This window comes from Tenrec ecaudatus, chromosome X (assembly GCF_050624435.1).
Source record: "Tenrec ecaudatus isolate mTenEca1 chromosome X, mTenEca1.hap1, whole genome shotgun sequence".
NCBI lineage: Eukaryota > Metazoa > Chordata > Mammalia > Afrosoricida > Tenrecidae > Tenrec > Tenrec ecaudatus.
Genome location: NC_134548.1, coordinates 70,477,365 through 70,493,072, shown reverse-complemented (window position 1 = coordinate 70,493,072; position 15,708 = coordinate 70,477,365).

The following is a 15,708-nucleotide window of genomic DNA, read 5'->3' as shown; positions in this document are numbered from 1 at the left end:
GTTAGTTAACCTAGATAGTCCAAGTGGCGGCTAGGTAACCTACATAGTCCAAGTGCCCGTTCGTTATCCTAGATAATCCAAGTACCCGCTAGGTAACCTAGACAGTCCAAGTGCCCGCTAGTAAACCTACATAGTCCAAGTGCCCGATAGGGAACCTACATAATCCAAGTGCCCGCTAGGGAACCTACATAGTCCTAGTGCCCGCTAGGCAACCTACTTAGTCCAAGTGCCCGTTAGTTAACCTAGATAGTCCAAGTCCCCACTAGGGGACGTACATAGTCCAAGTGCCCGCTAGATAATCTAGATAGTCCCAGTGCGCGCTAGAGTATGTACATAGTCCAAGTGTCTGCTAGGAAACCTATATAGTCCAAGTGCCCGCTAGTGATCCTTCATAATCCAAGTGCCTGCTAGGTAACCTAGATAGTCCAAGTGCCCGCTAGTTAACCTAGATAGTCGTAGTGCCCGTTAGTTAACCTAGATAATCCAAGTGTCCACTAGGTAACCTAGATAGTCAAAGTGCGCGCTAGGGTATGTACATAGTCCAAGTGCCTGCTAGGAAACCTAGATAGTCCAAGTGCCCGCTAGTTAACCTACATAGTCCAAGGGCCCGCTAGGTAACCTAGATAGTCCAAGTGCCCGCTAGGTAACCTATTAGTCCAAGTGCCCGCTAGGTAACCTAGAGTCCAAGTGCTCGCTAGTTAACCTACATAGTCCATGTGCCCGCTAGGTAACCTAGATAGTCAAAGTGCCCGTTAGGTAACCTAGATAGTCCATGTGCCCGCTAGGTAACTTACTTTATCGAAGTTCCCGCTAGGTAACCTACATAGTCCAAGAGCCCGTTCGTTGACCTAGAAGTCCAAGTGCTCGCTAGGTAACCTAGACAGTAGAAGTGCCCACTAGGTTACCTGCATATACCAAGTGCCTGTTCGTTAACCTAGATAGTCCAAGTGCCCACTAGCTAACCTACATAGTCCAAGTGCCCACTAGGTAACCTACATAGTCCAAGGGCTCACTTGTTAACTTTGATTGTCCAAGTGCCCGCTAGTTAACCTAGATCGTCCAAGTGCCCGCTAGTTAACCTAGATAGTCCAAGTGCCTGCTAGGTAACTTTCATAGTGCAAGTGTCCGCTAGTTAACCAACATATTCCATGCCCGGTAGTTAACCTACATAAACTAAGTGCCCGTTAGCTAACCTAGGTAGTCCAAGGGCCCGCTAGTTGACCTACATATTCCACGTGCCAGCTAGGTATCCTAGATAGTACAAGTGCCCACTAGGGAACCTAGATAGTCTAAGTGCCCGCTAGGGAACATTCATAGTCCAAGTGCCAGCTAGGTAACCTAGATAGTCCAAGCGCCCGCTAGTTAACCTAGATAGTCCTAGTGTCCATTAGTTAATCTAGATAGTCCATGAGCCCACTAGGAGACATACTTAGTCCAAGTGCCCGTTAGCTAACCTAGATAGTCCAAATGCCCGCTATGTAACATTGATCATCCAAGTGCCCGCTAGTTAACCTAGATAGTCCAAGTGCATGCTAGTTAACCTAGATAGTCCAAGTGTCCTCTAGTTAAACTAGATCGTCCAAGTGCCCGCTAGTTAACCTACATAGTCCAAGGGCTCGCTAGTTGACCTACGTAGTCCAAGGTCCGCTAGTTAACCTAGATAGTCCAAGTGCTCGCTAGTTAACCTACATAGTACAAGGGCCTGCTAGTTGGCCTAGATAATCCAAGTGCCCGCTAGTTAACCTACATAGTACAAGGGCCCGCTAGTTGACCTAGATAGTTCAAGTGCCCGTTCGTTGACCTAGATAGTCAAAGTGCCCGCTAGGTAACCTAGACAGTCCAAGTGCCCGCTAGGTTACCTATATAGTCCAAGGGCCCGCTATGTAACCTAGATAGTCAAAGTGCCCGTTAGGTAACCTAGATAGTCCAAGTGCCCGCTAGGTAACTTACATTGTCCAAGTTCCAGCTAGGTAACCTAGACAGTCCAAGTGCCCTCTAGGTTACCTGCATATTCCAAGTGCCCATTCGTTAACCTAGATAGTCCAAGTGCCCGCTAGGTAACCTACATAGTCCAAGTGCCCGCTAGGTAACCTAGACATTTCAAGTGACCACTAGGTTTCGTACATAATCCAAGTGCCCGTTCATTAACCTACATAGTCCAAGTGCCCGCTAGGTAACCAATATAGTACAAATGCCCGCTAGGGGCCCTAATAGTCCATATGTCCGCTAGTTAACCTAGATAGTCCAAGTGCTCGCTAGTTAACCTAGATAGACCAAATGCCCGCTAGGGAACCTATCTAGTCCAAGTACTCGCTAGGAAACGTACATAGTCCAAGTGCCCGCTAGGTAACGTACATAGTCCAAGTGCCCGCTAGGTAACGTAGATAGTCCAAGTGCCCGCTAGGAAACGTACATAGTCCAAGTGCCTGCTAGGTAACCTAGATAGTCCAAGTGCCCTCTAAGGAACCTACATATTCCAAGTGCCCGCTAGTTAACATAGATAGTCCAAGTGCCCGCTAGTTAACCTAGATAGACCAAATGCCCGCTAGGGAACCTATCTAGTCCAAGTACTCGCTAGGAAACGTACATAGTCCAAGTGCCCGCTAGGTAACGTACATAGTCCAAGTGCCCGCTACGTAACGTAGATAGTCCAAGTGCCCGCTAGGAAACGTACATAGTCCAAGTGCCTGCTAGGTAACCTAGATAGTCCAAGTGCCCTCTAAGGAACCTACATATTCCAAGTGCCCGCTAGTTAACATAGATAGTCCAAGTGCCCGCTAGTTAACATAGATAGTCCAAGTGCCCGCTAGGGAACGTACATAGTCCAAGTGCCCGCTAGGTAACCTAGATAGTGCAAGTGTCCGCTAGTTAACCTACATAGTTCAAGTACCCGCTAGGTAACCTAGATCGTCCAAGGGCCCCCTAGTTAGCCTACATAATCCAAGTGCCCGCTAGGTAACCTAGATAGTCCAAGTGTCCGTTCGGTCACCAGATAGTCCAAGTGCCCTTTAGGGAACCGAGATAGTCCAAGGGCCCGCTAGTAAACCTACATAGTCCATGGGCCCACTAGTTAACCTACATAGTGCAAGTGTCCGCTAGTTAACCTACATATTCCATGCCCGGTAGTTAACCTACATAAACTAAGTGCCCGTTAGCTAACCTAGGTAGTCCAAGGGCCCGCTAGTTGACCTACATATTCCACGTGCCAGCTAGGTATCCTAGATAGTACAAGTGCCCACTAGGGAACCTAGATAGTCTAAGTGCCCGCTAGGGAACATTCATAGTCCAAGTGCCAGCTAGGTAACCTAGATAGTCCAAGTGCCCGCTAGTTAACCTAGATAGTCCTAGTGTCCGTTAGTTAATCTAGATAGTCCATGAGCCCACTAGGAGACAGACTTAGTCCAAGTGCCCGTTAGCTAACCTAGATAGTCCAAATGCCCGCTATGTAACATTGATCATCCAAGTGCCCACTAGTTAACCTAGATAGTCCAAGTGCATGCTAGTTAACCTAGATAGTCCAAGTGTCCTCTAGTTAAACTAGATCGTCCAAGTGCCCGCTAGTTAACCTACATAGTCCAAGGGTTCGCTAGTTGACCTACGTAGTCCAAGGTCCGCTAGTTAACCTAGATAGTCCAAGTGCTCGCTAGTTAACCTACATAGTACAAGGGCCTGCTAGTTGGCCTAGATAATCCAAGTGCCCGCTAGTTAACCTACATAGTACAAGGGCCCGCTAGTTGACCTAGATATTTCAAGTGCCCGTTCGTTGACCTAGATAGTCAAAGTGCCCGCTAGGTAACCTAGACAGTCCAAGTGCCCGCTAGGTTACCTATATAGTCCAAGGGCCCGCTATGTAACCTAGATAGTCAAAGTGCCCGTTAGGTAACCTAGATAGTCCAAGTTCCCGCTAGGTAACTTACATTGTCCAAGTTCCAGCTAGGTAACCTAGACAGTCCAAGTGCCCTCTAGGTTACCTGCATATTCCAAGTGCCCATTCGTTAACCTAGATAGTCCAAGTGCCCGCTAGGTAACCTAGATACTGCAAGTGCCCGCTAGTTAACCTAGATAGTTCAAGTACCCGCTAGGTAACCTAGATCGTCCAAGGACCCCCTAGTTAGCCTACATAGTCCAAGTGCCCGCTAGGTAACATAGATAGTCCAAGTGCCCTTTAGGGAACCTAGATAGTCCAAGGGCTCGCTAGTAAACCTACATAGTCCATGCGCCCGCTAGTTAACCTACATAGTGCAAGTGTCTGCTAGTTAACCTACATATTCCAAGTGCCCGCTAGTTAACCTACATAATCTAAGTGCCCTTTGGCTAACCTAGTTAGTGCAAGGGCCCGCTAGTTGACCTACGTAGTCCAAGTGCCAGCTAGGTAACCTAGATAGTACAAGTGCCCGCTAGGGAACCTAGATAGTCCAAGTGCCTGTTAGTTAACCTAGATAGTCCAAGTGGCGGCTAGGTAACCTACATAGTCCAAGTGCCCGTTCGTTATCCTAGATAATCCAAGTACCCGCTAGGTAACCTAGACAGTCCAAGTGCCCGCTAGTAAACCTACATAGTCCACGTGCCCGATAGGGAACCTACATAATCCAAGTGCCCGCTAGGGAACCTACATAGTCCTAGTGCCCGCTAGGCAACCTACTTAGTCCAAGTGCCCGTTAGTTAACCTAGATAGTCCAAGTCCCCACTAGGGGACGTACATAGTCCAAGTGCCCGCTAGATAATCTAGATAGTCCCAGTGCGCGCTAGAGTATGTACATAGTCCAAGTGTCTGCTAGGAAACCTAGATAGTCTAAGTGCCCGCTAGGGATCCTTCATAATCCAAGTGCCTGCTAGGTAACCTAGATAGTACAAGTGCCCGCTAGGGAACCTAGATAGTCCAAGTGCCTGTTAGTTAACCTAGATAGTCCAAGTGGCGGCTAGGTAACCTACATAGTCCAAGTGCCCGTTAGTTAACCTAGATAGTCCAAGTCCCCACTAGGGGACGTACATAGTCCAAGTGCCCGCTAGATAATCTAGATAGTCCCAGTGCACGCTAGGGTATGTACATAGTCCAAGTGCCTGCTAGGAAACCTAGATAGTCTAAGTGCCCGCTAGGGATCCTTCATAATCCAAGTGCCTGCTAGGTAACCTAGATAGTGCAAGTGCCCGCTTGTTAACCTAGATACTCCTGGTGCCCATTAGTTAACCTAGATAGTCCAAGTGCCCACTAGGTAACCTAGATAGTCAAAGTGCGCGCTGTGGTATGTACATAATCCAAGGGCCTGCTAGTTAACCTTCATAGTCCAAATTCCCGCTAGGTAACCTACATAGTGCAAGTGTCCGCTAGTTAACCAACATAGTCCATGTGCCCGCTAGTTAACCTAGATAGTCCAAGTGTCCGCTAGTTAACCTACGTAGTCCAAGGGCCCGCTAGTTAACCTACATAGTCCAAGTGCCCGGTAGTTAACTTACATAGTTCAAGTGTCCGTAGGGTACATACATAGTCCAAGTGCCCGCTAGGGAACATACATAGTCTAAATGCCCGCTAGGGAACCTACGTAGTCCAAGTGCCCGCTAGGGAATCTACATAGTCCAAGGTCCCCCTAGGTAACCTAGATAGTCCAAAGGCCTGCTAGGTAACCTACATTGTCCTAGTGCCCCCTAGTTAACCTACATTCTCCAAGTCCCCGATAGGGAACCTACATAGTCCAAGTGCCCGCTAGGTAACCTACATAGTCCAAATGCCCGCTAGTTAACCTACATAATCCAAGTGCCCGCTAGGGAACCTACATAGTCCTAGTGCCCGCTAGGCAACCTACTTAGTCCAAGTGCCCGTTAGTTAACCTAGATAGTCCAAGTCCCCACTAGGGGACGTACATAGTCCAAGTGCCCGCTAGATAATCTAGATAGTCCCAGTGCGCGCTAGAGTATGTACATAGTCCAAGTGTCTGCTAGGAAACCTATATAGTCCAAGTGCCCGCTAGTGATCCTTCATAATCCAAGTGCCTGCTAGGTAACCTAGATAGTCCAAGTGCCCGCTAGTTAACCTAGATAGTCCTAGTGCCCGTTAGTTAACCTAGATAATCCAAGTGTCCACTAGGTAACCTAGAGAGTCAAAGTGCGCACTAGGGTATGTACATAGTCCAAGTGCCTGCTAGGAAACCTAGATAGTCCAAGTGCCCGCTAGTTAACCTACATAGTCCAAGGGCCCGCTAGTTAACCTACATAGTCCAAGGTCCGCTAGTTAACCTAGATAGTCCAAGTGCCCGCTAGTTAACCTACATAGTACAAGGGCCCGCTAGTTGACCTAGATAGTCCAAGTGCCTGCTAGTTAACCTAGATAGTCAAAGTGCCCGCTAGTTAACCTAAGTATAACAAATGTCCGATAGCGATCCTACATAGTCCAAGTGCCAGCTAGGTAACCTACATAGTCCAAGTGCCCGTTCGTTAACCTAGATAGTCAAAAAGCCCGCTAGGTAACCTAGACAGTCCAAGTGCCCGCAAGGTTACCTACATAGTCCAAGGGCCCGCTAGGTAACCTAGATAGTCCAAGTGACCTCTAGTTCACCGACATAGTCCAAGTGTCCGCTAGTTAACCTAGATAGTACAACTGCCCGCTAGGGATCCTTCATAATCCAAGTGCCTGCTAGGTAACCTAGATAGTCCAAGTGCCCGCTAGTTAACCTAGATAGTCCTAGTGCCCGTTAGTTACCTTAGATAGTCCAAGTGCCCACTAGGGAGCGTACATAGTCCAAGTGCCCGCTAGATATCCTAGATAGTCCCAGTGCACGCTAGGGTATGTACATAGTCCAAGTGCCTGCTAGGAAACCTAGATAGTCTAAGTGCCCGCTAGGGATCCTTCATAATCCAAGTGCCTGCTAGGTAACCTAGATAGTGCAAGTGCCCGCTTGTTAACCTAGATACTCCTGGTGCCCATTAGTTAACCTAGATAGTCCAAGTGCCCACTAGGTAACCTAGATAGTCAAAGTGCGCGCTGTGGTATGTACATAATCCAAGGGCCTGCTAGTTAACCTTCATAGTCCAAGTGCCCGCTAGGTAACCTACATAGTGCAAGTGTCCGCTAGTTAACCAACATAGTCCATGTGCCCGCTAGTTAACCTAGATAGTCCAAGTGTCCGCTAGTTAACCTACGTAGTCCAAGGGCCCGCTAGTTAACCTACATAGTCCAAGTGCCCGGTAGTTAACTTACATAGTTCAAGTGTCCGTAGGGTACATACATAGTCCAAGTGCCCGCTAGGGAACATACATAGTCTAAATGCCCGCTAGGGAACCTACGTAGTCCAAGTGCCCGCTAGGGAATCTACATAGTGCAAGGTCCCCCTAGGTAACCTAGATAGTCCAAAGGCCTGCTAGGTAACCTACATTGTCCTAGTGCCACCTAGTTAACCTACATTCTCCAAGTCCCCGATAGGGAACCTACATAGTCCAAGTGCCCGCTAGGTAACCTACATAGTCCAAATGCCCGCTAGTTAACCTACATAGTCCAAGTGCCCGTTAGTTAACCTAGATAATCCAAGTGCCCGCTAGGTAGCCTAGATAGTCCAACAGCCCGGTAGGTAACCTACGTACTCCAAGTACCCGCTAGTTAACCTAGATAGTTCAAGTACCCGCTAGGTAACCTAGATCATCCAAGGGCCCCCTAGTTAGCCTACATAATCCAAGTGCCCGCTAGGTAACCTAGATAGTCCAAGTGCCCTTTAGGGAACCTAGATAGTCCATGGGCCCGCTACTAAACCTACATAGTCCATGGGCCCGCTACTAAACCTACATAGTCCATGGGCCCGCTCGTTAACCTACATAGTGCAAGTGTCCGCGAGTTAACCTACATATTCCAAGTGCCCGCTAGTTAACCTACATAATCTAAGTGCCCGTTAGCTAACCTAGATAGTACAAGGGCCCGCTAGTTGACCTACATAGTCCAAGTGCCAGCAAGGTAACCTAGATAGTACAAGTGCCCGCTAGGGATCCTAGATAGTCAAAGTGCCTGTTAGCTAACCTAGATAGTCCAAGAGGCGGCTAGGTAACCTACATAGTCCAATTGCCCGTTCGTTAACCTAGATAATCCAAGTGCCCGCTAGGTAACGTAGACAGTCCAAGTCCCCGATAGTTAACCTACATAGTCCAAGTGCCCGATAGGAAACGTACATTGTCCAAGGGCCCGCTAGTTAACCTACATAGTACAAGGGCCCGTAGTTGACCTAGATAGTCCAAGTGCCCGCTAGGTAACCTACAAAGTCTAAGTGCCCACTAGGTTATCTCTATAGTCCAAATGCCCGCTCGGGAACCTACATAGTCCTAGTGCCCGCTAGGTAACCTAGATAGTCCAGGTGCCCTCTCGTTAACCTAGATCGTCCAAGTGCCCGCTTATTAACCTACATAGTCCAAGTGCCCGCTATGTAACCTACATAGTCCAAGTGCCCGCTATGTAACCTAGATAGGCAAAGTGCCCGTTACGTAACCTATATAGTTCAAATGCCCGCTAGGTAACATACATTGTCCAAGTTCCCGCTAGGTAACCTACATAGTCCAAGTGCCCGTTACCTTACCTAGATAGTCCAAGTACCCGCTAGGTTACCTGCATATTCCAAGTGCGCGTTCGTTAACCTAGATAGTCCAAGTGCCCACTAGGTAACCTACATAGTCCAAGTGCACGCTAGGTAACCTATATAGTCCAAGTGCCCGCTAGTTGTCCTAGAAAGTCCAAGGGCCCGCTAGTTAACCTACATATTCCAAGGGCTCACTTGTTAACTTTGATAGTCCAAGTGGCCGCTAGTTAACCTAGATCGTCCAAGTGCCCGCTAGTTAACCCAGATTGTCCAAGTGCCTGCTAGTTAACCTACATAGTCTAAGGGCCCACTAGTTAACCTAGATAGTCCAAGTGTCCTCTAGTTAACCTACATAGCCCAAGTGCCCGCTAGGTAACCTAGGTAGTCCAAGGGCCCGCTAGTTAACCTAGATAGTCGAAGTGCCTGCTAGGTAACCTACATAGTGCAAGTGTCCGCTAGTTAACATAGATAGTCCAAGTTCCCCTAGGGAACGTACATAGTCCAAGTGCCCGCTAGGTACCCTAGATAGTGTAAGTGCCAGCTAGTTAACCTAGATAGTTCAAGTACCCGCTAGGTAACCTAGATCGTCCAAGGGCCCCCTAGTTAGCCTACATCGTCCAAGTGCCCGCTAGGTAACCTAGATTGTCCAAGTGCCCGTTCGGTAACCTAGATAGTCCAAGTGCCCTTTAGGGAACCTAGATAGTCCAAGGGCCCGATAATAAACCTACATAGTCCATGGGCCCGCTAGTTAACCTATATAGTGCAAGTGTCCGCTAGTTAACCTACATATTCCAAGTGCCCCCTAGTTATCCTACATAATCTAAGTGCCCGTTAGCTAACCTAGGTAGTCCAAGGCCCCGCTAGTTGACCTACATAGTCCAAGTGCCAGCTAGGTAACCTAGATAGTACAAGTGCCCGCTAGGGAACCTAGATAGTCCAAGTGCCTGTTAGCTAACCTAGATAGTCCAAGCGGCGGCTAGGTAACCTACATACTCAAAGTGCCCGTTCGTTATCCTAGATAATCCAGGTGCCCGGTAGGTAACGTAGACAGTCCAAGTGCCCGCTAGTTAACCTACATAGTCCAAGTGCCCGATAGGGAACCTACATAGTCCAAGGGCCCGCTAGTTAACCTATATAGTCCAAGGTCTGCTAGTTAAACTAGATAGTCCAAGTGCTGGCTAGTTAACCTACATAATACAAGGGCCCGCTAGTTGACCTAGATAGTCCAAGTGCCCGATAGTTAACCTAGATAGTCCAAGTGCCCGCTAGGTAACCTAAGTAGTCCAAATGTCCGATAGGGATCCTACATAGTCCAACTGCCCGCTAGGTAACCTACATAGTCCAAGTGCCTGTTCGTTAACCTAGATAGTCCAAGTGCCCGCTAGGAAACCTACATAGTCCAAGGGCCCGCTAGGTAACCTAGATAGTCCAAGTGCCCGCTAGGTAACCTAGATAGTCCAAGTGCCCGCTAGGTAACCTAGAGTCCAAGTGCTCGCTAGTTAACCTACATAGTCCATGTGCCCGCTAGGTAACCTAGATAGTCAAAGTGCCCGTTAGGTAACCTAGATAGTCCAGGTGCCCGCTAGGTAACTTACTTTGACGAAGTTCCCGCTAGGTAACCTACATAGTCCAAGAGCCCGTACATTGACCTAGAAGTCCAAGTGCTCGCTAGGTAACCTAGACAGTAGAAGTGCCCACTAGGTTACCTGCATATTCCAAGTGCCTGTTCGTTAACCTAGATAGTACAAGTGCCCACTAGGTAACCTACATAGTCCAAGAGCCCACTAGGTAACCTACATAGTCCAAGGGCTCACTTGTTAACTTTGATTGTCCAAGTGCCCGCTAGTTAACCTAGATCGTCCAAGTGCCCGCTAGTTAACGTAGATAGTCCAAGTGCCTGCTAGGTAACCTACATAGTCCAAGTGCCCGCTAGGTAACCTAGACATTTCAAGTGACCACTAGGTTTCGTACATAATCCAAGTGCCCGTTCGTTAACCTACATAGTCCAAGTGCCCGCTAGGTAACCAATATAGTCCAAATGCCCGCTAGGGGCCCTAATAGTCCATATGTCCGCTAGTTAACCTAGATAGTCCAAGTGCTCGCTAGTTAACCTAGACAGACCAAGTGCCCGCTAGGGAACCTATCTAGTCCAAGTACCCGCTAGGAAACGTACATAGTCCAAGTGCCCGCTAGGTAACGTACATAGTCCAAGTGCCCGCTAGGTAACGTAGATACTCCAAGTGCCCGCTAGGAAACGTACATAGTCCAAGTGCCTGCTAGGTAACCTAGATAGTCCAAGTGTCCACTAGTTAACCTACATAGTCCAGGTTTCCCCTAGGTAACCTAGATAGTCCAAGGGCCCGCTAGGTAACCTACATAGTCCTAGTGCCCCCTAGTTAACCTACATTCTCCAAATGCCCGATAGGGAACCTACATAGTCCAAGTGCCCGCTAAGTAACCTACATAGTCCAAATGCCCTCTAGTTAATCTACATAGTACAAGTGCCCGATAGGGAACCTACATAATCCAACTGTCCTCTAGGGAACGTACATAGTCCAAGTGCCCGTTAGGTAACCTAGATAGTCCAAATGCCCGCCAGGAAACCCACAGAGTCCAAGTGCCCGCTAGGGAACTTACATAGTCCAAGGACCCGCTAGGGAATCTACACAGTCCAAGTGCCCGTTAGTTAACCTAGATAGTCCAAGTCCCCGCTTGGTAAACTAGATAGTCCAACAGCCCGCTAGGTAACCTACATACTCTAAAATCAGGCTATAACGTAGATAGTTCAAGTGCCAGCTAGGTATCCTTGATAGTCCATGTGCCGCTATGAAACCTACAAAGTCAAAATGCCCGCTAGGTTATCTATATAGTCCAAATGCCAGCTGGGGAATCTACATAGTCCAAGGGCCCGCTAGTTAACGTAGATAGTCCAAGTGCCCGTTACCTAACCTAGATAGTCCAATTGCCAGCTATGCAACATACATAGTCCAAGTGCCCGTTCGTTAACCTAGAAGTCCAAGTGCCCGCTAGGTAACCTAGACTCTCCAAGTGCCCGCTAGGTTACCTACATAGTCCAAATGCCCGTTCGGTAACCTAGATAGTGCAAGTGCCCGGTAGTTAACCTACATAGTCCAAGTGCCCGCTAGGTAACCTAGATAGTCCAAGGGCCCGCTAGTTAACCTACATAGTCCAAGTGCCCGGTAGTTAACTTACATAGTTCAAGTGTCCGTAGGGAACATACAGGGTCCAAGTGCCCGCTAGGGAACCTACATAGTCCAAGTACCCGCTAGTTAATCTACATAGTTCAAGGGCCCGCTAGTTAACCTACATAATCCAAGTACCCGCTAGTTAACCTAGATCGTCCAAGTGTCCGCTAATTAACCTACATAGTACAAGTGCCCGCTAGGGAACCTAGATAGTCTAAGTGCCCGCTCTGGAACCTACATAGTCCAAGTGACTGCTAGGGAACCTACATAGTCCAAGTGCACGCTCAAGAACATACATAGTCCAAGTGCCCGCTAGGGAATCTACATAGTCCAAGGCACGCTAGTTAAAGTAGATAGTCCAAGTGCCGCTAGTTAATCTACATAGTCCAAGAGCCCGCTAGTTAAACTACATAGTCCATGTACCCGCTGGTTAACCTAGACCGTCCAAGTGCCCACTAGGTAACCTACATCGTCCAAGGGCCCGCTAGTTAACCTAGATAGTCCAAGTGCCCGCTAGTTAACCTACATCGTCCAACGGCCCGCTAGTTAACCTAGACAGTCCAAGTTCCCGCTAGTTAACCTACATAGTCCAAGTGCCCGCTAGGTAACCTAGACATTTCAAGTGACCACTAGGTTACCTACATAGTCCAAGTGCCCGTTCGTTAACCTACATAGTCCAAGTGCCCGCTAGGTAACCAATATAGTCCAAATGCCCGCTAGGGGCCCTAATAGTCCATATGCCCGCTAGTTAACCTAGATAGTTCAAGTGCTCACTAGTTAACCTAGATAGACCAATTGCCTGCTAGGGAACCTATCTAGTCCAAGTACCCGCTAGGAAACGTACATAGTCCATGTGCCCGCTAGGTAACGTACAAGTCCAAGTGCCCGCTAGGTAACGTAGTTAGTCCAATTGCCCGCTAGGGAACGTACATATTCCAAGTGCCTGCTAGGTAACCTAGATAGTCCGAGTGCCCACTAGTTAACCTACATAGTCCAGGTTCCCCCTAGGTAACCTAGATAGTCCAAGGGCCCGCTAGGTAACCTACATAGTCCTAGTGCCCCCTAGTTAACCTACATTCCCCAAGTGCCCGATAGGGAACCTATATAGTCAAAGTGCCCACTAGGGAACCTACATAGTCCAAGTGCCGGTTAGTTAACCTAGATAGTCCCAGTGCCCGCTAGGTAACCTAGATAGTCAAACAGCCCGGTAGGTAACCTACATACTCCAAGTACCCGCTAGGTAACGTAGATAGTTCAAGTGCCAGCTAGGTAACCTAGATAGTCTAAGTGCCCGCTAGGTAACCTACAAAGTCTAAGTTCCCGCTAGGTAATCTATATAGTGCAAATGACCCCTAGGGAGCCTAAATAGTCCAAATGCTCGCTAGGTAACCTACATAGTCCAAATGCCATCTAGTTAACCTACATAGTCCTAGTGCCCCCTAGTTAACCTACATTTTCCAAGTGCCCGATAGGGAACCTACATAGTCCAAGTGCCTGCTAGGTAACCTACATAGTCCAAATGCCCTCTAGTTAACCTACATAGTCCAAGTGCCCAATAGGGAACCTACATAATCCAAGTGCCCGCTAGGGAACCTACATAGTCCAAGTGCCCGTTAGGTAACCTAGATAGTCCAAATGCCCGCCAGGAAACCCACATAGTCCAATTGCCCGCGAGGGAACTTACATAGTCCAAGGGCCCGCTAGGGAACCTACATAGTCCAAGTGCCCGTTAGTTAACCTAGATAGTCCCAGTGCCCGCTAGGTAATCTAGATAGTCCAAGTGCCCGCTAGGTAACCTACATACTCCAAGTACCCGCTAGGGAACGTAGATAGTTCAAGTGCCAGCTAGGTAACCTAGATAGTCCATGTGCCCGCTAGGTAACCTACAAAGTCTAAGTTCCCGCTAGGTAATCTATATAGTCCAAATGACCGCAAGGGTGCCTACATAATCCAAATGCTCGCTAGGTAACCTAGATAGTCTAAGGGCACGCAAGGTAACCTACATAGTCCTAGTGCCCCCTAGTTAACTTACATTTTGAAAGTGCCCGATAGAGAACCTACATTGTCCAAGTGCCTGCTAGGTAACATACATAGTCCAAATGCCCTCTAGTTAACCTACATAGTCCAAGTGCCCGATAGGGAACCTACATAATCCAAGTGCCCGCTAGGGAACCTACATAGTCCAAGTGCCCTTTAGGTAAACTAGATAGTCCAAATGCCCGCCAGGAAATCCACATAGTCCAAGTGCCCGCTAGGGAAATTACATAGTCCAAGGGCCCGCTAGGGAATCTACACAGTCCAAGTGCCCGTTAGTTAACCTACATAGTCCATGTCCCCGCTTGGTAACCTAGATAGTCCAACAGACCGCTAGGTAACCTACATACTCTAAGAACCCGCTATAACGTAGATAGTTCAAGTGCCAGCTAGGTAACCTAGATAGTCCATGTGCCGCTAGGTAACCTACAAAGTCAAAGTGCCCGCTAGGTTATCTATATAGTCCAAATGCCAGCTAGTGAATCTACATAGTCCAAGGGCCCGCTAGTTAACGTAGATAGTCCAAGTGCCGCTAGTTAATCTACATAGTCCAAGGGCCCGCTAGTTAACCTACATAGTCCAAGTACCCGCAAAGAAACCTAGATAGTCCAAGTGCACGCTAGTTAACCTAGATAGTCCAAGTGCCCTCTAGTTAACCTAGATCGTCCAAGTGCCCGCTAAGAAACCTAGATAGTCCAAGTGCACGCTAGTTAACCTACATAGTCCAAGTACCCGCTAGTTAACCTAGATCGTCCAAGTGCACGCTAGTTAACCTACATAGTCCAAGGGCCCGCTAGTTAACGTAGATAGTCCAAGTGCCGCTAGTTATTCTACATAGTTCAAGGGCCCACTAGTTAACCTGCATAGTCCAAGTACCCGCTAAGAAACCTAGATAGTCCATGTGCCCGTTACCTAACCTAGATAGTCCAAGTGCCCTCTAGTTAACCTAGATGGTCCAAGTGCCCGCTAAGAAACCTAGATAGTCCAAGTGCCCGTTACCTAACCTAGATAGTCCAATTGCCAGCTATGCAACATACATAGTCCAAGTGCCCGTTCGTTAACCTAGAAGTCCAAGTGCCCGCTAGGTAACCTAGACTCTCCAAGTGCCCGCTAGGTTACCTACATAGTCCAAATGCCCGTTCGGTAACCTAGATAGTGCAAGTGCCCGGTAGTTAACCTACATAGTCCAAGTGCCCGCTAGGTAACCTAGATAGTCCAAGGGCCCGCTAGTTAACCTACATAGTCCAAGTGCCCGGTAGTTAACTTACATAGTTCAAGTGTCCGTAGGGAACATACAGGGTCCAAGTGCCCGCTAGGGAACCTACATAGTCCAAGTACCCGCTAGTTAATCTACATGGTTCAAGGGCCCGCTAGTTAACCTACATAATCCAAGTACCCGCTAGTTAACCTAGATCGTCCAAGTGTCCGCTAATTAACCTACATAGTACAAGTGCGCGCTAGGGAACCTAGAAAGTCTAAGTGCCCGCTCTGGAACCTACATAGTCCAAGTGACTGCTAGGGAACCTACATAGTCCAAGTGCACGCTCAAGAACATACATAGTCCAAGTGCCAGCTAGGGAATCTACATAGTCCAAGGCACGCTAGTTAAAGTAGATAGTCCAAGTGCCGCTAGTTAATCTACATAGTCCAAGACCCCGCTAGTTAAACTACATAGTCCATGTACCCGCTAGTTAGCCTAGACGGTCCAAGTGCCCACTAGGTAACATACATAGTCCAAGGGCCCGCTAGTTAACCTAGATAGTCCAAGTGCCCGCTAGTTAACCTACATCGTCCAAGGGCCCGCTAGTTAACCTAGACAGTCCAAGTCCCCGCTAGTTAACCTACATAGTCCAAGTGCCCGCTAGGTAACCTAGACATTTCATGTGACCACTAGGTTACCTACATAGTCCAAGTGCCCG